Raw genomic sequence first — 26472 nt, 5'->3', positions numbered from 1 at the left:
CCATGTTTTCATGAAATGTTTTAATGTTTTGATGATTTTAAGTAAAGAGGAAATGAGTTTTTGAATAAAAACACCCTTGGAGGAAACTCAGGTTCGGCCGCCGAAATTCAAAGTTCGGCCGCCAAAATTCAAAGTTCGGCCGCCGAACATGCATGCATTTCGGGTGAGCCTTAGGCCCCCGAAGGCATAAGAGAGGGAAGCCCAGGTTTGGCCGCCGAACCTCAAGTTCGACCGCCGAACATGGCATGCATGCGGAGGCACGTTCGGCTCTCGAATGTGGCTTGGCCAGCCACTATAAAAGAGCCCCTTAGCCGAAATGGGCGAGCTTTCTCCCCATTTTCGGCCAAGGTGAGCCCTTCCGCCGTTCCTCACCAACTTTGAGTTCTTTCCTTCAAATCTTTCACCATTTTCACTAGTTTTCACTTTATTTTGAAGATTTTCGAGTTTAAAGCGAGTTTTGGAGCTTTGAGGTTCAAGAACTCAAATCTCTCCCATCTCCGAGCTAGGGTCGTCTTCCTCTCGATCTACAAGAGGTAAGGGCCGATCTTGAGCTCACTACACGTTTTTAACAAGTTTTAAGTTGATTCTTGAAGTAGAAATGCATGTGTAGGGTTTTATGAGTTTTTGGGTTTATGTTGGTTTATGGACAATGTATGTTGGATTTGTGTTGTTTGATGTGTTGTAGTTGGGGTTTAAGGTAGTTTGAGACTCCTAGGAGCTTGTATGCATGTTTTGGTTGAGCTAAATGCATGATGGTATGAGTTGGAGGCATTTGTGCATGTTTGAACCAAGTTTCTACCCTTTGGGAGAAACCAGGTTCGGCAGCCGACGGCAGCTGAAAGGACTTTCGGCCACCGAACCCTCTTGTGGAAGCAGCCTTCGGCTGCCGAAGCTTGCCCCCGAAAGGAGACTTTCGTCTCTGTCTGGGAGTTTCGGCCGCCGAAAGTGCCGCCGAACATGCATGAGTTTCGCCTCTGTCTGGGAGTTTCGGCCGCCGAAGGTGCCGCCGAACCTGCCTGACTTTCGGCTCTGGAGGGACTTTCGGCCACCGAACCTGCCGCCGAAAGTGCCCTGTCCAGCCTTCCTTTGCATGTTTTGCATGGTGGTTTTGAAGTGTTCTAGGGGGTTTTGGGGGGATGTTTTTAGAGTTATGTTCTAGTTGTTTGGTCCCTCATTTGAGTCCACCTATGTAGGTTTGGACCCAAGGAACCGAGGACCCCAGTAGTGAGTTAGCTGCATCAGTCTTTGTCAGAGCTAGCCAAGAGGTGAGTAGAATAAACCTTTATGTTTTTAAAGCAAATGAATTATATAGTTGAGCATGTTCATACATCATGAATGCCATGTGATGAATTAGGTTGTTTGCATTAGAATTCACGAATATGTTGCATTGCATTTATGATGTTGATGTGGATTGGTTATTGAATGATCCTTTAGTCCTCATATGGTATGATGATGCTACGGCATGATATGTGTAACAGCCCGGAAACCGGTACCCTCTTTGTAACGGCCCAAACTGCTCGGCACTAGGATCCAGATCGGCTTAAGGCCGCCGGGACCCGTAGTAAGCCTGCTATGAACTCTGTGTACCTGATAAAATCCCATACATGATCCAACTCGACTCCTAACTTTTCTTAAAACATTACCAGACTTAACCTTAAAAACCACTCAGATATACTAATCTGAAATAGCCCTTAGGGCTATCTATAATACACCAGTGACACGTTACCAAGTAACCTCCATGCACTATGCGCTGTGCCATAGAACCCACTCTGTAAGGGTCAGCATATCATAAGTTAACTTGGCTACCATAGAGTCACAGGAATCAAACCTGGTCTTCTCTATTGGCCTCTCTATGGATCACAGGAATCAAACCTGGTCTTTCCTCCGCACTGGTCTTGGGTCAAAGGAAGTAATCCCTGTCTTCCCTCACAGTTATAATTCACTGGGTTTTCGCAACACAACATTTATTAAGCCTGGTTTGACTCATTTCTCATCAAGAAACTGAAAACAGGATACATGCATATACAAGGGATAAAACATACTATAGGCAAAGCACATACTAATCCACAAGCACACTATCTGACTGTTTATTACATCTGTACTACATATCTCTTTAATTTACATCATGTCCACACTAACTATACACAAGCATACTGAAGCCAACACTCTGATGCTTCTGACTTCCCAGCTAACCCTGTACCTGCAAAACTGGGATTAAGGGAAAGGGATGAGCTATAAAGCCCAGTGAGTAGAAACACTGAAAACAGTTCATTCATACGCATTTTATATGAAAATGCATCACAACTCAACTAGTCCATATCTTGGATTAGACATGACCTCAAAACTCCCTCGACGGGCTATTGATGTCGCCTTGGTCCAATCCTCATAAACAATGAAAATGCAATGCACCATATTCGTGATTCTAATGCAATCACCCTAAGATATATCATGGCATCCATGATGCATGAACTATGCTAACAAGCAATCTGTTACTTTAATATAAAATATTAAGTTGAGTTCTACTCACCTCTGCTCCTCTGGCAGAAACTGTACTGACTCTGCAACTGCTAATCCTGACGACCTCCCTGAACTGTCGGGTCCAATCCTACACAAATGGACTGGAATGAGGTGTCAAACATACTCTTATCAACTCTTAAACAATCCCCCATAATCCCTTCTGAACCTCTAAAACCAAGCACACAAAGCATGCAAAAGAAGGCTGGACAGAACACATTCGGCGGCAGGTTCGGCGGCCGAATGTCCTGAACAGAGCCGAAACTCAAGTACCTTCGGCAGCCGAATATCCTCTTTCGGCGGCCGAACCCTTTCGGGGGCTACTTTCGGAGGCCGAAACCCCTAAACAGAGCCGAACCTCAAGGCACTCAGGGGTAAGCTGTGGCAGTCTAAGCCACCATGCAAGGGGTTCGGCGGCCGAATCCTTCTTCGGCTGCCGAACCTGAGTTCTTCACGAACTCAGCTTCACCCGCAACCTAGCTCCTCCATCTTTTCCTCCTCTCTAAACATGCATAACTCACTCTTAGCTCACATATACGCTGGTATATGGTCAAAGGGGTCCAAAACTACCTATACCCCAACAACACAGCAAACATAACATGTAATCAAACGTCTCCATAAACACATCAACACTAACCAAGCATACAACTCATGCATCTCTCCCATAACCTCTTTAAAAAGCTATTAAAAACCATTAAAACAAACTTAAAGACTTCCCTTACCTCCTGAAATCAGAAGAGGAACAACCAAACTCAGCAACTCCTCCTCCAAAGCTTCAAACCCTCACAACTCTTCTTTTCTCTCCAAAACGTTCAAAACCTTTTGCAAATGATCAACCCTCTGCATAAGCTGATTAAAAGCTTGCAGATGAGTCAGGAGAAACGTGGCCTAACCTCTGGTCATGATCTGGAGGTGAACACCTGGCCAAATCACGGACTGAGGAGCGTGCACAGCTAACCGACCATCCCAGTTTCGGCTGCCGAAACTGCATGCAAAACCATGCAACTTTCGGGGGCCGAACTTAACCTTCGGGGGCCGAACATTGGGCACTTTCGGCGGCCGAACTTAACATTCGGGGGCCGAACATGACAGAAACTCCTTTGGCCATTTCTCCCTAAAACTCAACTATTTCCTAATCAAACCGTTAAAATACTTTAAAACATTTTAGAAAACCTTCACCCTATCCTCAGGAAACCTCTGACATCCTTGAATCCCACCGGACGGTAAGAATTCCGATGCCGGGTTTAGCCGGGTATTACAATCTACCCCCCTTACAAAAACATTCGTCCTCGAATGTTAAAAACAACAAAGAAACCATCAAGACCTCAACCTACTCCTGACTTCCACAGCTTTCGCTGCACTACTCTGATCCTTACTCCTCTTTCTCTTTATCTTTTTCTAACTTTCACTTTCTAACTCTCAATAGGTGATACTCAAATCTCTGATCACATCAAAATAATAATCAACTCTTTTATCAAATCAGCTAGTAGATCATCAGTCTTACCTAAACGAATCTCTTGGTGAAACTCTCAGTCTTTAATTCTCTCAACAGATACCAATCTGTACTCTGATCATACCACTCTGTAAATCCACTCAACTTTAATTAGAACAGCTAGTAGATCATTCAATCCTATCTAGGAACACCTGTAACTGCTTAGTAGTGATCTTGTTAACTGTAAACAGTTATAACAAAATCTCAAGAGTCTATCCTTCGTTTTCCACAACAACACTGGAATATTCCAGGGTGAGGTACTAAGTCAGATACACCCTTTATCTACTAAGCTCTCTATACTTTTCTGACTCTTCTGAACTCTCTCTTTCTCTGCAGGTGTCATCCGGTAGGGTAGAAGGAAAGAAATGAGTCTGCGGCCAGATATCATTCTCATTCCAAACTCTACTTCCCTAACAGATGGTAAACCTGACAGCTATTCTGGGAAACATCTAGAACTCTCTTCTAGTAAAGGGCACTGAGGCTGATTCCCTGTCCTGACAAACTTGCTCACAACCCTCTGATAACCTTTCCTGAATAACCATGAGCCTGATGGACTGATATCAACTTCTAGGCACCACTAGACACTGTCCCTCTAAAGGACTGCCTAATCCATCCAATTCCCCTACCTTGTCTCTATGGACACAGGTAGTACCATGAGTAATGCATCAATCCGCCCTAGAATGACATCATACAGTCACTTCTAGAACCATAAGGTCAGCTGGATTGTATCTACTCACCATAACCTCTGAACTGAACTGACTGACTCTACCTCAGATGGATCACACTCCGGTCCACTGACCCAGAGAAAACACACTAAGCCCAGAAGTCATCAAACCCACCCTAGCAAAGGCTCACAAACAGAAAGGAAAGCGAAACACTAGGGTCCAAATCAAATAGCATACACATCCAAACACTTCCAGTGAACGTACCTGACGTCACCGTGTTCAATGTGATAGCCTCCTATAGAATCAGGGTGAAGATCCAAGCCAAAGCTAACGGAACTTCTCTCGGGAATCTGCTGAAGAAAAGGCTCACCCTTTTCCTTGCCTCACTACCACCCAATCCCAGACTAATTCTAATCTCTTTCTAAGATCACTGTTACTTTTTCTTTTCCTCTTTTTCTTTTTCTGATCTATCTCTCTCAATCCCACTAGGGTCCACAAAAGAACCATACACATCAAAACTCTCAAAATGAGCATACCTGGCACCACTGAATCTGATGGGACTATCCCCTGCTGAACAGCTCTACCAGAAAATGTCCGCTGGGACTGAACTATCCAAGGCGCAACAGGACACTCACGTATCATATGCCCTTCCTGACCACACCTATAACATCCTGTTATCCCTACACGACAGACTCCCTTATGCAACCTTCCACACCTCAGACATTTTGGTCCACCTATACCAGCACTCGGACCAGCATCACTATATAAACGAGGGTTTATCCTATTCCAGAACTCTCTCTGTTTTGCCCCTTTAAGGCCTCTCACCTTTTTCTTTTTAGCTTTCCCCCACTTTGCCCCTTTCCAGGTAGCTGTACTCCAGGTGGAGGGTTCATTCTCTCCTATCCTAGAATCTTTAATCTGAGCATCTTCTAAAGTCTCTTCCTCCAAATTCACTTGTACACCGACATCCCTTCTTTGCACATCTCTTTCTATCTCTCTCCTGTTTCCTAGGTCCATACCCCCTCTATTTTCATCAAAAGATTCTTCAGACGGCTCTGAATCCACAGAGTGACTAGCACTACTCATCTTAGCTATCCTGAAGAACAACACAAAGAACAAACATTAGCACACATATAGCTCATATGAAAAACACATGAACCTACAAGATATACATGCATACATAGCATAACAATAATGCACATGCCTATATTCATGGCATTTCACATCAGCATGCAAAACAACTTCCTATCTTAGTGGACATGATTATACTTATTGTGCTTTGCCTTCCTATGACTCTAGACCAACCTCTTTCCGATGTGGGATATCTCTAATCCTTGAACAAACATGCTCAACACACCGTACTTAAGAGGCCCTATGCTCTGATACCATCTGTAACAGCCCGGAAACCGGTACCCTCTTTGTAACGGCCCAAACTGCTCGGCACTAGGATCCAGATCGGCTTAAGGCCGCCGGGACCCGTAGTAAGCCTGCTATGAACTCTGTGTACCTGATAAAATCCCATACATGATCCAACTCGACTCCTAACTTTTCTTAAAACATTACCAGACTTAACCTTAAAAACCACTCAGATATACTAATCTGAAATAGCCCTTAGGGCTATCTATAATACACCAGTGACACGTTACCAAGTAACCTCCATGCACTATGCGCTGTGCCATAGAACCCACTCTGTAAGGGTCAGCATATCATAAGTTAACTTGGCTACCATAGAGTCACAGGAATCAAACCTGGTCTTCTCTATTGGCCTCTCTATGGATCACAGGAATCAAACCTGGTCTTTCCTCCGCACTGGTCTTGGGTCAAAGGAAGTAATCCCTGTCTTCCCTCACAGTTATAATTCACTGGGTTTTCGCAACACAACATTTATTAAGCCTGGTTTGACTCATTTCTCATCAAGAAACTGAAAACAGGATACATGCATATACAAGGGATAAAACATACTATAGGCAAAGCACATACTAATCCACAAGCACACTATCTGACTGTTTATTACATCTGTACTACATATCTCTTTAATTTACATCATGTCCACACTAACTATACACAAGCATACTGAAGCCAACACTCTGATGCTTCTGACTTCCCAGCTAACCCTGTACCTGCAAAACTGGGATTAAGGAAAAGGGATGAGCTATAAAGCCCAGTGAGTAGAAACACTGAAAACAGTTCATTCATACGCATTTTATATGAAAATGCATCACAACTCAACTAGTCCATATCTTGGATTAGACATGACCTCAAAACTCCCTCGACGGGCTATTGATGTCGCCTTGGTCCAATCCTCATAAACAATGAAAATGCAATGCACCATATTCGTGATTCTAATGCAATCACCCTAAGATATATCATGGCATCCATGATGCATGAACTATGCTAACAAGCAATCTGTTACTTTAATATAAAATATTAAGTTGAGTTCTACTCACCTCTGCTCCTCTGGCAGAAACTGTACTGACTCTGCAACTGCTAATCCTGACGACCTCCCTGAACTGTCGGGTCCAATCCTACACAAATGGACTGGAATGAGGTGTCAAACATACTCTTATCAACTCTTAAACAATCCCCCATAATCCCTTCTGAACCTCTAAAACCAAGCACACAAAGCATGCAAAAGAAGGCTGGACAGAACACATTCGGCGGCAGGTTCGGCGGCCGAATGTCCTGAACAGAGCCGAAACTCAAGTACCTTCGGCAGCCGAATATCCTCTTTCGGCGGCCGAACCCTTTCGGGGGCTACTTTCGGAGGCCGAAACCCCTAAACAGAGCCGAACCTCAAGGCACTCAGGGGTAAGCTGTGGCAGTCTAAGCCACCATGCAAGGGGTTCGGCGGCCGAATCCTTCTTCGGCTGCCGAACCTGAGTTCTTCACGAACTCAGCTTCACCCGCAACCTAGCTCCTCCATCTTTTCCTCCTCTCTAAACATGCATAACTCACTCTTAGCTCACATATACGCTGGTATATGGTCAAAGGGGTCCAAAACTACCTATACCCCAACAACACAGCAAACATAACATGTAATCAAACGTCTCCATAAACACATCAACACTAACCAAGCATACAACTCATGCATCTCTCCCATAACCTCTTTAAAAAGCTATTAAAAACCATTAAAACAAACTTAAAGACTTCCCTTACCTCCTGAAATCAGAAGAGGAACAACCAAACTCAGCAACTCCTCCTCCAAAGCTTCAAACCCTCACAACTCTTCTTTTCTCTCCAAAACGTTCAAAACCTTTTGCAAATGATCAACCCTCTGCATAAGCTGATTAAAAGCTTGCAGATGAGTCAGGAGAAACGTGGCCTAACCTCTGGTCATGATCTGGAGGTGAACACCTGGCCAAATCACGGACTGAGGAGCGTGCACAGCTAACCGACCATCCCAGTTTCGGCTGCCGAAACTGCATGCAAAACCATGCAACTTTCGGGGGCCGAACTTAACCTTCGGGGGCCGAACATTGGGCACTTTCGGCGGCCGAACTTAACATTCGGGGGCCGAACATGACAGAAACTCCTTTGGCCATTTCTCCCTAAAACTCAACTATTTCCTAATCAAACCGTTAAAATACTTTAAAACATTTTAGAAAACCTTCACCCTATCCTCAGGAAACCTCTGACATCCTTGAATCCCACCGGACGGTAAGAATTCCGATGCCGGGTTTAGCCGGGTATTACAATCTACCCCCCTTACAAAAACATTCGTCCTCGAATGTTAAAAACAACAAAGAAACCATCAAGACCTCAACCTACTCCTGACTTCCACAGCTTTCGCTGCACTACTCTGATCCTTACTCCTCTTTCTCTTTATCTTTTTCTAACTTTCACTTTCTAACTCTCAATAGGTGATACTCAAATCTCTGATCACATCAAAATAATAATCAACTCTTTTATCAAATCAGCTAGTAGATCATCAGTCTTACCTAAACGAATCTCTTGGTGAAACTCTCAGTCTTTAATTCTCTCAACAGATACCAATCTGTACTCTGATCATACCACTCTGTAAATCCACTCAACTTTAATTAGAACAGCTAGTAGATCATTCAATCCTATCTAGGAACACCTGTAACTGCTTAGTAGTGATCTTGTTAACTGTAAACAGTTATAACAAAATCTCAAGAGTCTATCCTTCGTTTTCCACAACAACACTGGAATATTCCAGGGTGAGGTACTAAGTCAGATACACCCTTTATCTACTAAGCTCTCTATACTTTTCTGACTCTTCTGAACTCTCTCTTTCTCTGCAGGTGTCATCCGGTAGGGTAGAAGGAAAGAAATGAGTCTGCGGCCAGATATCATTCTCATTCCAAACTCTACTTCCCTAACAGATGGTAAACCTGACAGCTATTCTGGGAAACATCTAGAACTCTCTTCTAGTAAAGGGCACTGAGGCTGATTCCCTGTCCTGACAAACTTGCTCACAACCCTCTGATAACCTTTCCTGAATAACCATGAGCCTGATGGACTGATATCAACTTCTAGGCACCACTAGACACTGTCCCTCTAAAGGACTGCCTAATCCATCCAATTCCCCTACCTTGTCTCTATGGACACAGGTAGTACCATGAGTAATGCATCAATCCGCCCTAGAATGACATCATACAGTCACTTCTAGAACCATAAGGTCAGCTGGATTGTATCTACTCACCATAACCTCTGAACTGAACTGACTGACTCTACCTCAGATGGATCACACTCCGGTCCACTGACCCAGAGAAAACACACTAAGCCCAGAAGTCATCAAACCCACCCTAGCAAAGGCTCACAAACAGAAAGGAAAGCGAAACACTAGGGTCCAAATCAAATAGCATACACATCCAAACACTTCCAGTGAACGTACCTGACGTCACCGTGTTCAATGTGATAGCCTCCTATAGAATCAGGGTGAAGATCCAAGCCAAAGCTAACGGAACTTCTCTCGGGAATCTGCTGAAGAAAAGGCTCACCCTTTTCCTTGCCTCACTACCACCCAATCCCAGACTAATTCTAATCTCTTTCTAAGATCACTGTTACTTTTTCTTTTCCTCTTTTTCTTTTTCTGATCTATCTCTCTCAATCCCACTAGGGTCCACAAAAGAACCATACACATCAAAACTCTCAAAATGAGCATACCTGGCACCACTGAATCTGATGGGACTATCCCCTGCTGAACAGCTCTACCAGAAAATGTCCGCTGGGACTGAACTATCCAAGGCGCAACAGGACACTCACGTATCATATGCCCTTCCTGACCACACCTATAACATCCTGTTATCCCTACACGACAGACTCCCTTATGCAACCTTCCACACCTCAGACATTTTGGTCCACCTATACCAGCACTCGGACCAGCATCACTATATAAACGAGGGTTTATCCTATTCCAGAACTCTCTCTGTTTTGCCCCTTTAAGGCCTCTCACCTTTTTCTTTTTAGCTTTCCCCCACTTTGCCCCTTTCCAGGTAGCTGTACTCCAGGTGGAGGGTTCATTCTCTCCTATCCTAGAATCTTTAATCTGAGCATCTTCTAAAGTCTCTTCCTCCAAATTCACTTGTACACCGACATCCCTTCTTTGCACATCTCTTTCTATCTCTCTCCTGTTTCCTAGGTCCATACCCCCTCTATTTTCATCAAAAGATTCTTCAGACGGCTCTGAATCCACAGAGTGACTAGCACTACTCATCTTAGCTATCCTGAAGAACAACACAAAGAACAAACATTAGCACACATATAGCTCATATGAAAAACACATGAACCTACAAGATATACATGCATACATAGCATAACAATAATGCACATGCCTATATTCATGGCATTTCACATCAGCATGCAAAACAACTTCCTATCTTAGTGGACATGATTATACTTATTGTGCTTTGCCTTCCTATGACTCTAGACCAACCTCTTTCCGATGTGGGATATCTCTAATCCTTGAACAAACATGCTCAACACACCGTACTTAAGAGGCCCTATGCTCTGATACCATCTGTAACAGCCCGGAAACCGGTACCCTCTTTGTAACGGCCCAAACTGCTCGGCACTAGGATCCAGATCGGCTTAAGGCCGCCGGGACCCGTAGTAAGCCTGCTATGAACTCTGTGTACCTGATAAAATCCCATACATGATCCAACTCGACTCCTAACTTTTCTTAAAACATTACCAGACTTAACCTTAAAAACCACTCAGATATACTAATCTGAAATAGCCCTTAGGGCTATCTATAATACACCAGTGACACGTTACCAAGTAACCTCCATGCACTATGCGCTGTGCCATAGAACCCACTCTGTAAGGGTCAGCATATCATAAGTTAACTTGGCTACCATAGAGTCACAGGAATCAAACCTGGTCTTCTCTATTGGCCTCTCTATGGATCACAGGAATCAAACCTGGTCTTTCCTCCGCACTGGTCTTGGGTCAAAGGAAGTAATCCCTGTCTTCCCTCACAGTTATAATTCACTGGGTTTTCGCAACACAACATTTATTAAGCCTGGTTTGACTCATTTCTCATCAAGAAACTGAAAACAGGATACATGCATATACAAGGGATAAAACATACTATAGGCAAAGCACATACTAATCCACAAGCACACTATCTGACTGTTTATTACATCTGTACTACATATCTCTTTAATTTACATCATGTCCACACTAACTATACACAAGCATACTGAAGCCAACACTCTGATGCTTCTGACTTCCCAGCTAACCCTGTACCTGCAAAACTGGGATTAAGGGAAAGGGATGAGCTATAAAGCCCAGTGAGTAGAAACACTGAAAACAGTTCATTCATACGCATTTTATATGAAAATGCATCACAACTCAACTAGTCCATATCTTGGATTAGACATGACCTCAAAACTCCCTCGACGGGCTATTGATGTCGCCTTGGTCCAATCCTCATAAACAATGAAAATGCAATGCACCATATTCGTGATTCTAATGCAATCACCCTAAGATATATCATGGCATCCATGATGCATGAACTATGCTAACAAGCAATCTGTTACTTTAATATAAAATATTAAGTTGAGTTCTACTCACCTCTGCTCCTCTGGCAGAAACTGTACTGACTCTGCAACTGCTAATCCTGACGACCTCCCTGAACTGTCGGGTCCAATCCTACACAAATGGACTGGAATGAGGTGTCAAACATACTCTTATCAACTCTTAAACAATCCCCCATAATCCCTTCTGACCCTCTAAAACCAAGCACACAAAGCATGCAAAAGAAGGCTGGACAGAACACATTCGGCGGCAGGTTCGGCGGCCGAATGTCCTGAACAGAGCCGAAACTCAAGTACCTTCGGCAGCCGAATATCCTCTTTCGGCGGCCGAACCCTTTCGGGGGCTACTTTCGGAGGCCGAAACCCCTAAACAGAGCCGAACCTCAAGGCACTCAGGGGTAAGCTGTGGCAGTCTAAGCCACCATGCAAGGGGTTTGGCGGCCGAATCCTTCTTCGGCTGCCGAACCTGAGTTCTTCACGAACTCAGCTTCACCCGCAACCTAGCTCCTCCATCTTTTCCTCCTCTCTAAACATGCATAACTCACTCTTAGCTCACATATACGCTGGTATATGGTCAAAGGGGTCCAAAACTACCTATACCCCAACAACACAGCAAACATAACATGTAATCAAACGTCTCCATAAACACATCAACACTAACCAAGCATACAACTCATGCATCTCTCCCATAACCTCTTTAAAAAGCTATTAAAAACCATTAAAACAAACTTAAAGACTTCCCTTACCTCCTGAAATCAGAAGAGGAACAACCAAACTCAGCAACTCCTCCTCCAAAGCTTCAAACCCTCACAACTCTTCTTTTCTCTCCAAAACGTTCAAAACCTTTTGCAAATGATCAACCCTCTGCATAAGCTGATTAAAAGCTTGCAGATGAGTCAGGAGAAACGTGGCCTAACCTCTGGTCATGATCTGGAGGTGAACACCTGGCCAAATCACGGACTGAGGAGCGTGCACAGCTAACCGACCATCCCAGTTTCGGCTGCCGAAACTGCATGCAAAACCATGCAACTTTCGGGGGCCGAACTTAACCTTCGGGGGCCGAACATTGGGCACTTTCGGCGGCCGAACTTAACATTCGGGGGCCGAACATGACAGAAACTCCTTTGGCCATTTCTCCCTAAAACTCAACTATTTCCTAATCAAACCGTTAAAATACTTTAAAACATTTTAGAAAACCTTCACCCTATCCTCAGGAAACCTCTGACATCCTTGAATCCCACCGGACGGTAAGAATTCCGATGCCGGGTTTAGCCGGGTATTACAATATGGTATGGAAGTCCAGGTTGTACCCATTCTACGTCCCTGGCACTATGTAAGAGAAAGTCCAGGTTGTACCCATTCTACGTCCCTGGCACATTGGTATGTATGATATGTTATGTTAAGAGAAAGACCGGTTGTACCCATTCTACGTCCCGGCACTTTGGAATGTAGAGGACTATTGGTGACAATACCATCCGAGATGTGATTTGTTGTGATGTGTTGCATTACATGATGGCATGAGATTTAAATGTTGTTTTCTATTATTCTGCTCACTGGGCTCTAGTAGCTCACCCCTTTTTCCTAATTCCCCAGGATTGCAGGTACGGGCTAGACAGAGAAGTCAAGAAGAGTAATGAAGTCTTATGTATGTAATAGTTAGAATGTAGACATGACAAATTGTATAATGATGTATAGATATGTAATGTAACGATATTGAGGTTAAAAGTGTGCTTGACCATAGTATATTGTAATCCCTTTTTGATACATGATCTTAATGTTTATTGATGACTATGTTTAGCCAACTCAACACATGTTATGCCACCCATTGGGGGCATTGATGAGATCCCACTGAGGGGTCAAGTTTATGATTATGTATATGTTCAGTGCATGCACAGGTTGAGTTTGGTGTATGATAGAATGTATGAAAGAAAAGTTTTAATTTTTGCATATGTTGTTGATCATGTATGGGTTAAACAGGTTTACAAGTTACATGTCAGGCTTGCTACGGGTCTCGGCGGCCTTAAGCCGATCTGGATCCTAGCGCCGGTAGCGGTCCGATTTTCGGGTCGTTACAGAATGGTATCAGAGCCCTAGGTTCATATGGTCGGACCTAGAGTGTCGGGCTCATAGATGTTATAGAAGGTCAAGCACAATAGGAAGATCATGTCCACTAGGATAGGATGTGGAGTCCTGTCTTGCATGATGATGTGAAATGCCATGATTATATGCATGTGCATTAATGATATGTGATGAGGGTTCATGTGTGCCCACATGAACCATATGATGCTAATGTTTGCTTGTTATGTGCTGCTTTTCAGAAAACAGGATGAGAGGAACTCGTCGATCTGCACGATTGACTGGAGTTCCACCTGAGGATGAGGGCATGAGCACCCGTCCTCCTACATTGCCTAGGGCAATGTCTAGTAGGTCTAACAGAGAAAGAGCAGTAAGAGACCCTAGAAGGTCTCTGGATCTGGGTAGGAGCAGATCAGTGAGGGGAACAGTTCAGGGAGGAATGTCAGAAGACATGGGGGATGATATGGATGTAGAGCAGAGGAGGGATGGCAGTTTGGGAGTTAGCATGTCAGAAGAGGGAATGGGAGAGTCCCAAGGAGGCACTCAGGCCTCGGGATTTGTTCAGCCACCCCACTACCCACACTTCTCACAAAATCCCGGGTATTCGATGGGAGGTACATCGGATTACCCTAGCTTCACCCCTTATCCCACACAGATGCCATACCCACCCTACTACCCACCATATTCACAATACCCAATGTATCCACCCCCACCTTACTATCCAAATCCAGCAAACCCTACCTCAGAAAATGTTGCACCACCTCCACCACCTACAGAACCAGCAGCCCCAGTTACTCAGCCTTCTAGACCTAGCTCAGCCAGTGGGAGCAAGGTCAAGATGACCGACTACATGAAACTGGGTGCTCCTCAGTATGAAAAAGGGGATGACCCATTTGTGCATCTTGAAAGGGTTAAGGTGATCACAGATGAGATTGGGGCTGATGACAGTAGAGCCATTCAGATGGCTGGGTTCACGCTTAAGTGCAAGAAGGCATGAGAGTGGTTCAAGAATTGTATGAACTCGAGAGTGGACAGCATGTCTTGGGAGGAGTTTTCAAACGAGTTTGCAGGATGGGCTTTCCCAGATAGCTCAAGGGAGCTGAAGATGATAGAGTTTGAGCAGTTGAGGCAGACTGATGAGATGGGTGTAGAGGAGTTCACAGACAGATTCTTGGAGCTGTTGTAACGACCCCAACATGGACCGTCACCGGCGCTAGGATTCAGGTCGGCTTAAGGCCGCCAGAACCCGTAGCAAGCCTGCTATACCCTCTGTGTACCTGTAAATCTCATACATGATCAAACATAAACTGTGAAAATAACAATTCTTTTCTCTGTACCAGGGCTTAACCTGTGCATGCACTATCTCAGTACCCAGTACTCTGTACCCCTGACTAGAGCTTGCTCTAGATGGGTTGTCTCATACCTGGTAAGCCTGGTTTTTCACATACTCTGTAAACACATATACATATACAGATCATGTACACAACAAAAGATTTACAACACAAACCACTAAGTCAAGCACATATCTAACTGAATATACCACAAGCATATCTCTTTAATATTACATGTCCAGCTGCCCAATCGCATGCAAACGCATGCAACCTTCGGGGGCCGAACTTCCCTTCGGAAGCCAAACACTTTCGGCGGCCGAACTTACTTTCGGCGGCCGAACTTGGCTCAACTGCCTTAGGTCATTTCAACTCAAAACTCACTTCTCTTAACCTTAAAACATCAACACACATCACACCACGTAGTACAACAAATATCCTACCCTTATATAGAATCCCAACACCCCGGATTCCACCAAACAACAGGAATTCCGGTGCCGGACTCTAGCCGGGTATTACATTCTCCCCTCCTTAAGAACATTCGTCCTCGGATGTTCCTAAAACACACAGAAACAAAACACAAGGAGGAAACTAACCTCAAAACAAATATGGATACTGCTGGAGCATAGACTCCCACGTCTCCCATGTACATTCTTCTAGATTATGGTGGTTCCATAAAACTTTCACCATCGGAATCTCCTTGTTCCTTAGCTGTCTGATCTGCGTGTCCAGAATCCGCACTGGCTGCTCTATATAGGTGAGATCTGTATGAATCTCCACCTCAGGCTCACTCAGAACCTGATTCGGATCTGACACAAACTGTCGTAGCATAGAAACATGAAATACCGGGTGAATTCTCTCCATAGAAGCAGGTAAATCCAGCTTATACGACACATTTCCGATCCTCTGCAACACCTCAAAGGGTCCAATGTATCGTGGAGCTAATTTACCTTTCTTCCCAAAACGAACCACTCCTTTCATTGGAGACACTTTCAGCAATACCCAATTACCCTCTTGAAACTCTAACTGCTTTCTGCGAACGTCTGCATAACTTTTTTGTCTACTCTGAGCTGTTCTGATTCTCTCTCTGATCATGGGCACCATTCTACTGGTAATGTCTACTAACTCTGGCCCTGCAAGAGCCTTCTCTCCTACCTCTTCCCAGCAAACAGGTGATCTGCACTTCCTCCCATACAAAGCTTCATAAGGAGCCATCCCGATGCTCGTATGATGGCTGTTATTGTAGGCAAACTCCACCAAAGGTAGATGCTGCCTCCAAGAACCGCCAAAGTCTAACACACATAGTCGAAGCATATCTTCTATGGTCTGGATGGTCCTTTCTGACTGTCCATCAGTCTGTGGGTGGAAAGCAGTACTAAAATCCAATCTCGTGCCCATCGCACTTTGCAGACTCCGCCAAAAGCGAGAGGTAAACTGAGGTCCTCTGTCTGAAACTATAGACACTGGAACTCCATGTAATCTCACTATCTCATCCAGATAGACCTGTGCCAACTTATCCATAGAATAGTTACTCCGTACTGGAAGAAAATGAGCAGATTTCGTGAGTCTGTCCACAATCACCCATATCGAGTCTATCCTGCTGGACGCTACTGGTAAACCCACTACAAAATCCATGGCTATGTTCTCCCATTTCCACTCGGGAATCGGTAATGGGTTAAGCATTCCGGCTGGTTTTTGATGCTCTAATTTCACCCTCTGACAAACCTCACAGGCTGTCACGAACTGAGCCACTTCTTTCTTCATGGCTGGCCACCAATAGACCCTTTTCAGATCCTGATACATCTTGGTGGCTCCTGGGTGAACACTATACCTCGCATTATGAGCTTCCCTCATAATGTCTTCCTTCACACTGCCCCTATCTGGTACACAAAGTCGACTCCCATAGCGAAGGATCCATTTGCTGTCAAATCTGAACTCTACACTATTGCCTGACTGAACAGTCCTGCCAATTTTCATCAACTCAGGGTCCTCATGCTGTCTCTGAGCTATCTGCTCCAGAAACACAGGTGTCACTCTCATCTGTGCTATCAACGCACCTGTACCAGACAACTCTAGCTGTAATCCCTCGTCAAAGAGCTTATAAAGCTCCATCACAACTGGTTTCCGCTCTGCTGCTATATGGGATAAACTGCCTAGTGACTTCCGGCTTAGGGCGTCTGCGACAACATTCGCCTTACCCGGATGATACTGGATTTTACAATCATAATCACTGAGCAATTCTACCCATCTCCGCTGCCTCAAATTCAGCTCTCTCTGACTTAAGATGTACTGTAAACTCTTGTGATCAGTGAAGATCTCGCATTTAACCCCGTAGAGGTAATGCCGCCACATCTTAAGTGCAAAGATAATTGCTGCCATCTCTAGGTCATGGGTAGGGTAATTCAACTCGTGCTTCTTCAACTGTCTAGAAGCATAAGCTATTACTCTATTACTCTGCATCAATACACAACCCAATCCCACTCGAGATGCATCACAGAACACTGTGAAATCCTCATTACTGACCGGCAGAGCTAACACTGGTGCTGTTGTCAATCTCCTCTTGAGCTCCTCAAAGCTCTCTTTGTAACGACCCCAAAAAGGACCGTCACCGGCGCTAGGATTTAGGTCGGCTTAAGGCCGCCAGAACCCGTAGCAAGCCTGCTATACTCTCTGTGTACCTGTAACCTCATACATGATCATACATTTTCAGTGAAAATAAAACTCTTTTCTGAACCAAGGCTTAACCTGTGCATGCACTATCTCTGTACTCTGTACTCATGTACTCTGTACTCTGTATCCCTGACTAGAGCTTGCTCTAGATGGGTTCATTCATACCTGTTAAGCCTGGTTTTCACATACAGGACAAACATATATACATATACAGATCATGTACAAAACATACATCACTAGGTCTAGGTCAAGCAACAACTATTACATCTCTTTAATATTACATGTCCACTCTAAGCTATTACAGATCTCTTCCCTTTCCTGTACTCTGCTGGACTGTCCCTGTACACTGTACACTGAACCTGCAAAACTGGGGTTAAGGGAGTGGGATGAGCTCTATAGCCCAGTGAGTAGAACAGTAAAACATCTTAGTAAAATATGATCTCATGGAATGCGCCATAACACAGACAAGCCACATCAAGAGTAAACCTGTCACCACATAGTCCCAGTAACTCTGTGCCAGGGCGTAGAATCGAGCACCTGGTCTTCCTGTCATATATGTATATGTGTATAACACCTGTAAACTTACCATTGCCAGGGCGTAGTCAAAGGCTCCTGGACTTTGCTATATACCTGCCAGGGCGTAGTCAAAGGCTCCTGGTCTTTGCTATACGTGCCAGGGCGTAGTCAAAGGCTCCTGGACTTCCTGTCTGAGACTATTGGATCATTCAGCATTTACTCACATCATCAAATAACAATGCAATGCAACATATTCGTGGATACTAATGCAAACAACCTATGGCATAAACATGATGCATGAGATATGCTAAAAGCAGTTTGTGGTTCAATTAAAAATCATCAGTCTTAAGTTTAGTTCCACTCACCTCTGGCTATCTGGACTGACTGACTCTGCAGGTTTACCTCTGGAGCAGTACTCACTGCTGCTCTCTCTGGTTCCTCTGGTCTGTAATACATAAAGATTCAAATGAGGGACCAAACTATCGTAACACTACCTCTTTTAAACTACCCAAGAAAACCCCTTCATCTCACTCTAAAACTCATGTAAAGCAAGCAAAGGAAAGCTGGACAGAACACTTTCGGCGGCAGGTTCGGCGGCCGAATGTCCTCTCCAGAGACGAAACTCAAGCACCTTCGGCGGCCGAATCTCAAGCTTCGGCGGCCGAACCCTTTCAGGGGCAAGTTTCGGGGGCCAAAACATACTCCAGAGACGAAAGTCTCTAACCTTCGGCGGCACCTTCGGCGGCCGAAGTCCCCAAACAGAGCCGAACATGCAAACCTCACGGGGCAAGCTGTGGCAGCCTAAGCTACCATGCAAGAGGTTCGGCGGCCGAATAAACCTTCGGCTGCCGAACCTGAGTTCATCCAGAACTCAGTTTCAACGGCAAACCATCTCCTTCTTTCCTTCAACTGCTCAAACCATGCAAACGTCACCTCCTCAACATACATATACTCATGTATATGATTACACAGGGGTCCAACACTAGCTAATAACCCCAAACAACAAATCAAACATAACACATAATCATGTATACATGCATAACTCATCAAGAACACTACAACTCACTTCAACATACATCTCTCTCCCATAACGTCCATAAAACCTTCAGAAAACGTAAAAACTGGTTTGTTAGATCTTCCCTTACCTCTATAAACAGGAAGATGCACGTACTGAACAAGGAACAAGGGAAAAAACAGGTCAACCTCTCTTCAACTCTCAAAATCTCACAAGTGTAACGTTTATTTCTCTCAACTCTCTCAACACCTTTGCAAGCACCTCAAACTGCTGTAAGAACAACCAAAAACATGTATAGATGAGTCATAAGAGACGTGGTCATTCCATGGCAAGAATCTGAGGCCAACACTTGTCAAAACAAACATGACTCAGCTCACTAGCCAACTCATCGTCGGCTGCCCAATCACAGGCAAGACCATGCAACCTTCGGAGGCCGAACTTCCCTTCGGAAGCCAAACACTTTCGGCGGCCGAACTTACTTTCGGCGGCCGAACTTGGCTCACCTGCCTTAGGTCATTTCAACTCAAAAAAACTCACTTCCCTTACCCTTAAAACATCTCATAAAACACATAATAGCACTTAAGAACATATAACACACTTCGACATCCTGGATTCCACCGGTAACCAGGAATGCCGACGCCGGACTCTAGCCGGGTATTACATTCTCCCCTCCTTAAGAACATTCGTCCTCGGATGTTCCTAAAACACACAATTAACACACGAAACAGAGAAAACTCACCTCAAAACAAATGTGGATACTGCTGGAGCATAGACTCCCGCGTTTCCCATGTGCACTCTTCTAGATTATGGTGGTTCCATAAAACTTTCACCATCGGAATCTCCTTGTTCCTTAGCTGTCTGATCTGCGTGTCCAGAATCCGCACTGGCTGCTCTATATAGGTGAGATCTGTATGAATCTCCACCTCAGGCTCACTCAGAACCTGATTCGGATCTGACACAAACTGTCGTAGCATAGAAACATGAAATACCGGGTGAATTCTCTCCATAGAAGCAGGTAAATCCAGCTTATACGACACATTTTCGATCTTCTGCAACACCTCAAAGGGTCCAATGTACCGTGGAGCTAATTTACCTTTCTTCCCAAAACGAATCACTCCTTTCATTGGAGACACTTTCAGTAATACCCAATTACCCTCGTGAAACTCCAACTGCTTCCTCCGCACGTCTGCATAACTTTTCTGTCTACTCTGAGCTGTTCTGATTCTCTCTCTGATTACGGGCACCATTCTACTGGTAATGTCTACTAACTCTGGCCCTGCAAGAGCCTTCTCTCCTACCTCTTCCCAGCAAACAGGGGATCTGCACTTCCTCCCATATAAGGCTTCATAAGGAGCCATCCCAATGCTAGCATGATGACTGTTATTGTAGGCAAACTCCACTAAAGGTAGATGTTGCCTCCAAGAACCGCCAAAATCTAACACACAAAGGCGAAGCATATCCTCTATGGTCTGGATGGTCCTTTCTGACTGTCCATCCGTCTGTGGGTGGAAAGCAGTACTAAAATCCAATCTTGTGCCTATCGCACTTTGCAGACTCCGCCAAAAGCGAGAGGTAAACTGAGGTCCTCTGTCTGAAACTATAGATACTGGAACTCCATGTAATCTCACTATCTCATCCAGATAGACCTGTGCCAACTTATCCACGGAATAGTTACTCCGTACTGGAAGAAAATGAGCAGATTTCGTGAGTCTGTCCACAATCACCCATATCGAGTCTATCCTGTTGGACGCTACTGGTAAACCCACTACAAAATCCATGGCTATGTTCTCCCATTTCCACTCTGGAATCGGTAATGGGTTAAGCATTCCGGCTGGTTTCTGATGCTCTAATTTCACCCTCTGACAAACCTCACAGGCTGTCACGAACTGCGCCACTTCCTTCTTCATGGCTGGCCACCAATAAACCCTTTTCAGGTCCTGATACATTTTGGTAGCTCCTGGGTGAACACTATACTTCGCATTATGAGCTTCCCTCATAATGTCTTCCTTCACACTGCCCCTATCTGGTACACAAAGTCGACTCCCATAGCGAAGGATCCCTTTGCTGTCAAATCTGAACTCTGCATTATTGCCTGACTGAACAGTCCTGGCAATTTTCATCAACTCAGGGTCCTCATGCTGTCTCTGAGCTATCTGCTCCAGAAACACAGGTGTCACTCTCATCTGTGCTATCAACGCACCTGTACCAGATAACTCTAGCTGTAATCCCTCGTCAAAGAGCTTATAAAGCTCTATCACAACTGGTCTCCGCTCTGCTGCTATATGGGATAAACTGCCTAGTGACTTCCGGCTTAGGGCGTCTGCGACAACATTCGCCTTACCCGGATGATACTGGATCTTACAATCATAATCACTGAGCAATTCAACCCACCTTCTTTGCCGCAAATTCAGCTCTCTCTGACTTAAGATGTACTGTAAACTCTTGTGATCAGTGAAGATCTCGCATTTAACCCCGTAGAGGTAATGCCGCCACATCTTAAGTGCAAAGATAACTGCTGCCATCTCGAGGTCATGGGTAGGGTAATTCAACTCGTGCTTCTTCAACTGTCTAGAAGCATAAGCGATTACTCTATCACTCTGCATCAATACACAACCCAATCCCACTCGAGATGCATCACAGAACACTGTGAAATCCTCATGACTGACAGGCAGAGCTAACACTGGTGCTGTTGTCAATCTCCTCTTGAGCTCCTCAAAGCTCTCTTCACACTGGTCTGACCAGATAAACTTCTGGTTCTTCTGAGTCAATTTGGTCATAGGAGCTGCTATCTTTGAGAAGTTCTGAACGAACCTCCTGTAGTAACCTGCCAGTCCCAGAAAGCTTTTAATCTCAGTCACTGTCGTGGGTCTGGGCCAGTTAGCTACAGCCTCTATCTTCTTGGGATCTACCTCAATACCCTCTGCTGATACTACATGTCCCAAGAAGGCAATGCTCCGTAACCAAAACTCACACTTTGAGAACTTGGCATATAAACCATGCTCTCTCAGTGTCTGCAAAACTATCCTCAGATGCTGGGCATGCTCCTCTGCATCTCTGGAATACACTAAGATATCATCGATAAACACAATGACAAAGTGATCCAGAAACTCACTAAATACCCTGTTCATGAGATCCATAAATGCTGCAGGGGCGTTAGTCAACCCGAACGGCATCACTAAGAACTCATAATGCCCATATCTGGTCCGAAAAGCTGTCTTAGGCACATCTGCCTCTCTGACTCTCAACTGATGATACCCAGATCGCAGATCTATTTTCGAGAAACAACCTGCTCCAGCTAGCTGGTCAAATAGATCATCAATCCTAGGTAGCGGATACCTATTCTTGATAGTGACCTTGTTCAACTGTCTATAGTCGATACAAAGTCTAAGGGATCCATCCTTCTTTCTGACAAAAAGTACTGGAGCACCCCAAGGTGAGGTACTAGGGCGGATGAAACCCTTATCTACCAAGTCCTGCAACTGTTCTTTCAACTCTGCTAACTCAGCTGGCGCCATCCTGTAGGGAGGAATAGAGATAGGTCTGGTACCTGGCAGTAATTCAATTTCAAACCCTATCTCCCTATCAGGTGGTAGTCCTGGCAAATCGTCTGGGAACACATCGAGAAACTTTTGAACTACTGGTACTGTGGCTGGTTCCCTCACCTGACTGTCTAGCTCTCTCACATGAGCTAGAAACCCCTGACAACCCCTCCTAAGCAAACGACGAGCCTGAAGGGCTGAAATCATACCTCTGGGTGTACCTCTCCTGTCTCCTCTGAAGACACACTCTGACCCATCCTGGTCTCTGAGACTCACTAACTTCTCTCGACAGTCCAACGTAGCACCATATGCAGATAGCCAATCCATCCCTAGAATGACATCAAAATCTGTCAAGTCTAGAACCACAAGGTCAGCTGGAAGGCATCTACCCTCGATAAACACTGGACTGAAACGACAGACTGACACTGCCACTGATGGGTCACATCTAGGTCCACTGACCCAGAGAGGATACTCTAACTCAGAACTGATCAAACCCAATCGCTCTATGGCTCTCGAAGCAATAAAGGAATGAGAAGCACCGGGGTCCATCAAAGCATACACATCTGAACACCCAATGATGAGATTACCTGACACCACTGTGTTCGACGTGTTAGCCTCCTCCTGTGTCACTGTGAAAATCCGTGCTGGGGCTACCGGATTTCCACCTCGGGAACCTGCTGCTGAAGTAGAGGCTGCCCCTCTCCCTCTACCTCTGCCACTACTCTGAGGCATGGCTGGAGCCACTGGCTGCCCTACTGGCTGTGCTACACTGCCTGAACTCATCTGCTGGGAAGGTGCCACAAAAGTCACCTGAGGACACTCTCGAGCAAAATGCCCCACCTGTCCACATCTAAAACAGGCTGAAGATCCCAACTGACAAGCTCCTCTGTGTGGTCGTCCACATCTCCTACATGCTGGAATAGTTGTGCCAGAGCTTGAGCCACTACCCATTCCCAGACCAGACTTGACTTTACTCCAGAACCTACTCTTTGTTCCTTTTGTCTTATCCCATCTTTTGCTACCTGAGGTGCCTGAACTGGGGGCCTTAGAACCCGAAGCCTGTGCCTGAGACTGTTTTTGAATCTTGGCACTAGCTTCCATCTTTCTAGCTGCATCCACAATAGAGTGGAAACTCTCCTTTTCTGCTGGAAGGATCAAAGAAGAATACCTGGGATGTAGTCTCATGGTATATCTTCTAGCTTTCTTCTGATCAGTATCATAGGCCTGACCCACGTACTGAAGCAAATCTAGGAACTTATCCGTAAACTCATCAACCGTCATCTCATCTGTTTGTCTTAACTGCTCAAACTCTATTAGCTTCATCTCCCTGGAGCTATCAGGAAAAGCCCATCCTGCAAACTCATTAGCAAACTCTCCCCACGACATACTGTTCATTCTAGGCTCGATATAGTTTCTGAACCATTCCCGAGCCTTTCTACACTTTAGTGTAAATCCCGCCATCTCAATGGCTCTACTACCATCCGCACCCAACTCATCAGTAATCATTTTCACACATCTCAGATACTCAAATGGATCATCTCCTGTATTAAACTTCGGAGCATCCAATTTAAGGTACTCAGTCATCTGCACCTTACTCCCAGATGAACTAGGTGGAGGTATTTGTACACCAGGGACTACTGGTTCTATTTGTGGTGGTGGAGGTACTGGTTCATTTATTTCTGGGTGTGCTGCACTTGGATGGATAGGGGAGGATGGATACATAGGATATGGTGGATATAATGGGTAATAGTAAGGATATGGCATATATGGCATAGATGTAGGATATGGGTCAAATCGAGAGTACTCCGACATACCTTCCATCGGATACTCTGGATCTTGGGAAACAGCTGGATAATCAAAACCTGAGGCCTGAACACCTCCCAGAGATTCTCCCATACCTTCATCCATAGACGGATCAGTCTCCATGGCCTCCCTCTCTTCCTCTGATCTACCTCCTCTAACTATCCCTCTTCGGCTCTCGTCTACAGACCTTCTAGGGTCTATTGACATGCCTTCCCTGCTAGATCTCTGAGACCTTGCCCTTGGCAATGCAGGAGGACGAGCAGCGAATCCCTCACTATCTGATGGGACTTCAGTCAATCGAGCTGATCGACGAGTTCCTCGCATCTTAACTCTGAAAAACAACACATACTTTAGCGTATCAGCACATAAACATATAGCTCAATCATAATACACATGCACATTGCATAGAATCAAAAAGACAGGACTCCACATCCTATCCTAGTGGACATGATTCCCTATTGTGCTTGATCAACTGTAATCTCTATGAGCCCGACACTCTCTCTATAGGTCCGATCATGTAAACCTAGGGCTCTGATACCAATCTGTAACGACCCCAAAATGGACCGTCACCGGCGCTAGGATTCAGGTCGGCTTAAGGCCGCCAGAACCCGTAGCAAGCCTGCTATACCCTCTGTGTACCTGTAAATCTCATACATGATCAAACATAAACTGTGAAAATAACAATTCTTTTCTCTGTACCAGGGCTTAACCTGTGCATGCACTATCTCAGTACCCAGTACTCTGTACCCCTGACTAGAGCTTGCTCTAGATGGGTTGTCTCATACCTGGTAAGCCTGGTTTTTCACATACTCTGTAAACACATATACATATACAGATCATGTACACAACAAAATATTTACAACACAAACCACTAAGTCAAGCACATATCTAACTGAATATACCACAAGCATATCTCTTTAATATTACATGTCCACTCTAAGCTATTACAAGTCTCTTCTCTTTTTCTGACTTCTTCTGAACATCCCCTGTACACTGTACACTGAACCTGCAAGACTGGGGTTAAGGGAGTGGGATGAGCTCTATAGCCCAGTGAGTAGAATACGAAAACATTTCAATAAAATATGATCTGATGGAATGCATCATAACACAGACAGTCCACATCAAGAGTAAACCTGTCACCACATAGTCCCAGTAAACCGTGCCAGGCCGTAGACTGGGGTCCTGGTCTTCCTGTACCATATATGTATATGTGTATATAACACCTGTACTTACCCTTTGCCAGCATAGACCGTTTGCCTATACCCGCCAGGCCGTAGAATGGGGTCCTGGACTTCCTATACCTGCCAGGCCGTAGAATGGGGTCCTGGACTTCCTGTCTGGAACTACTGGATCATTCAGCATTTACCCACACCAATAAGGAAGCTATGCAATGCAACATCTTTATGCATTCTAATGCACTCACCCTATGGCATAAATATGATGCATGAAATATGCTAAAAGTAGTTATTGTCTGAATTAAATCAAGGAATCAGTTTAGTTCCACTCACCTCTGGCTCTGGACTGACTCTGCAGGTTCTGTACACTCTGGAGCAGTACTCACTGCTGCTCTCTCTGGTTCCTCTGGTCTGTATAAGCACATAAAGACTCAATATGAGGGACCAAACTATCATAAGCATAACTCTATAACCTCCCCAAGAATCCCCTTAAACTCACTCTAAAACTCAAGCAAAGCATGCAAAAGAAGAGCTGGACAGGACACTTTCGGCGGCAGGTTCGGCGGCCGAATGTCCTCTCCAGAGACGAAACTCAAGCACCTTCGGCGGCACCTTCGGCGGCCGAATCCCCCAAACAGAGCCGAACATGCAAAAACACTCGGGGGCAAGCTGTGGCAA

Source organism: Manihot esculenta, chromosome 15 (assembly GCF_001659605.2).
Source record: "Manihot esculenta cultivar AM560-2 chromosome 15, M.esculenta_v8, whole genome shotgun sequence".
NCBI lineage: Eukaryota > Viridiplantae > Streptophyta > Magnoliopsida > Malpighiales > Euphorbiaceae > Manihot > Manihot esculenta.
The sequence above is the reverse complement of the archived record's forward strand: the minus strand, read 5'-3'. Positions refer to the sequence as shown.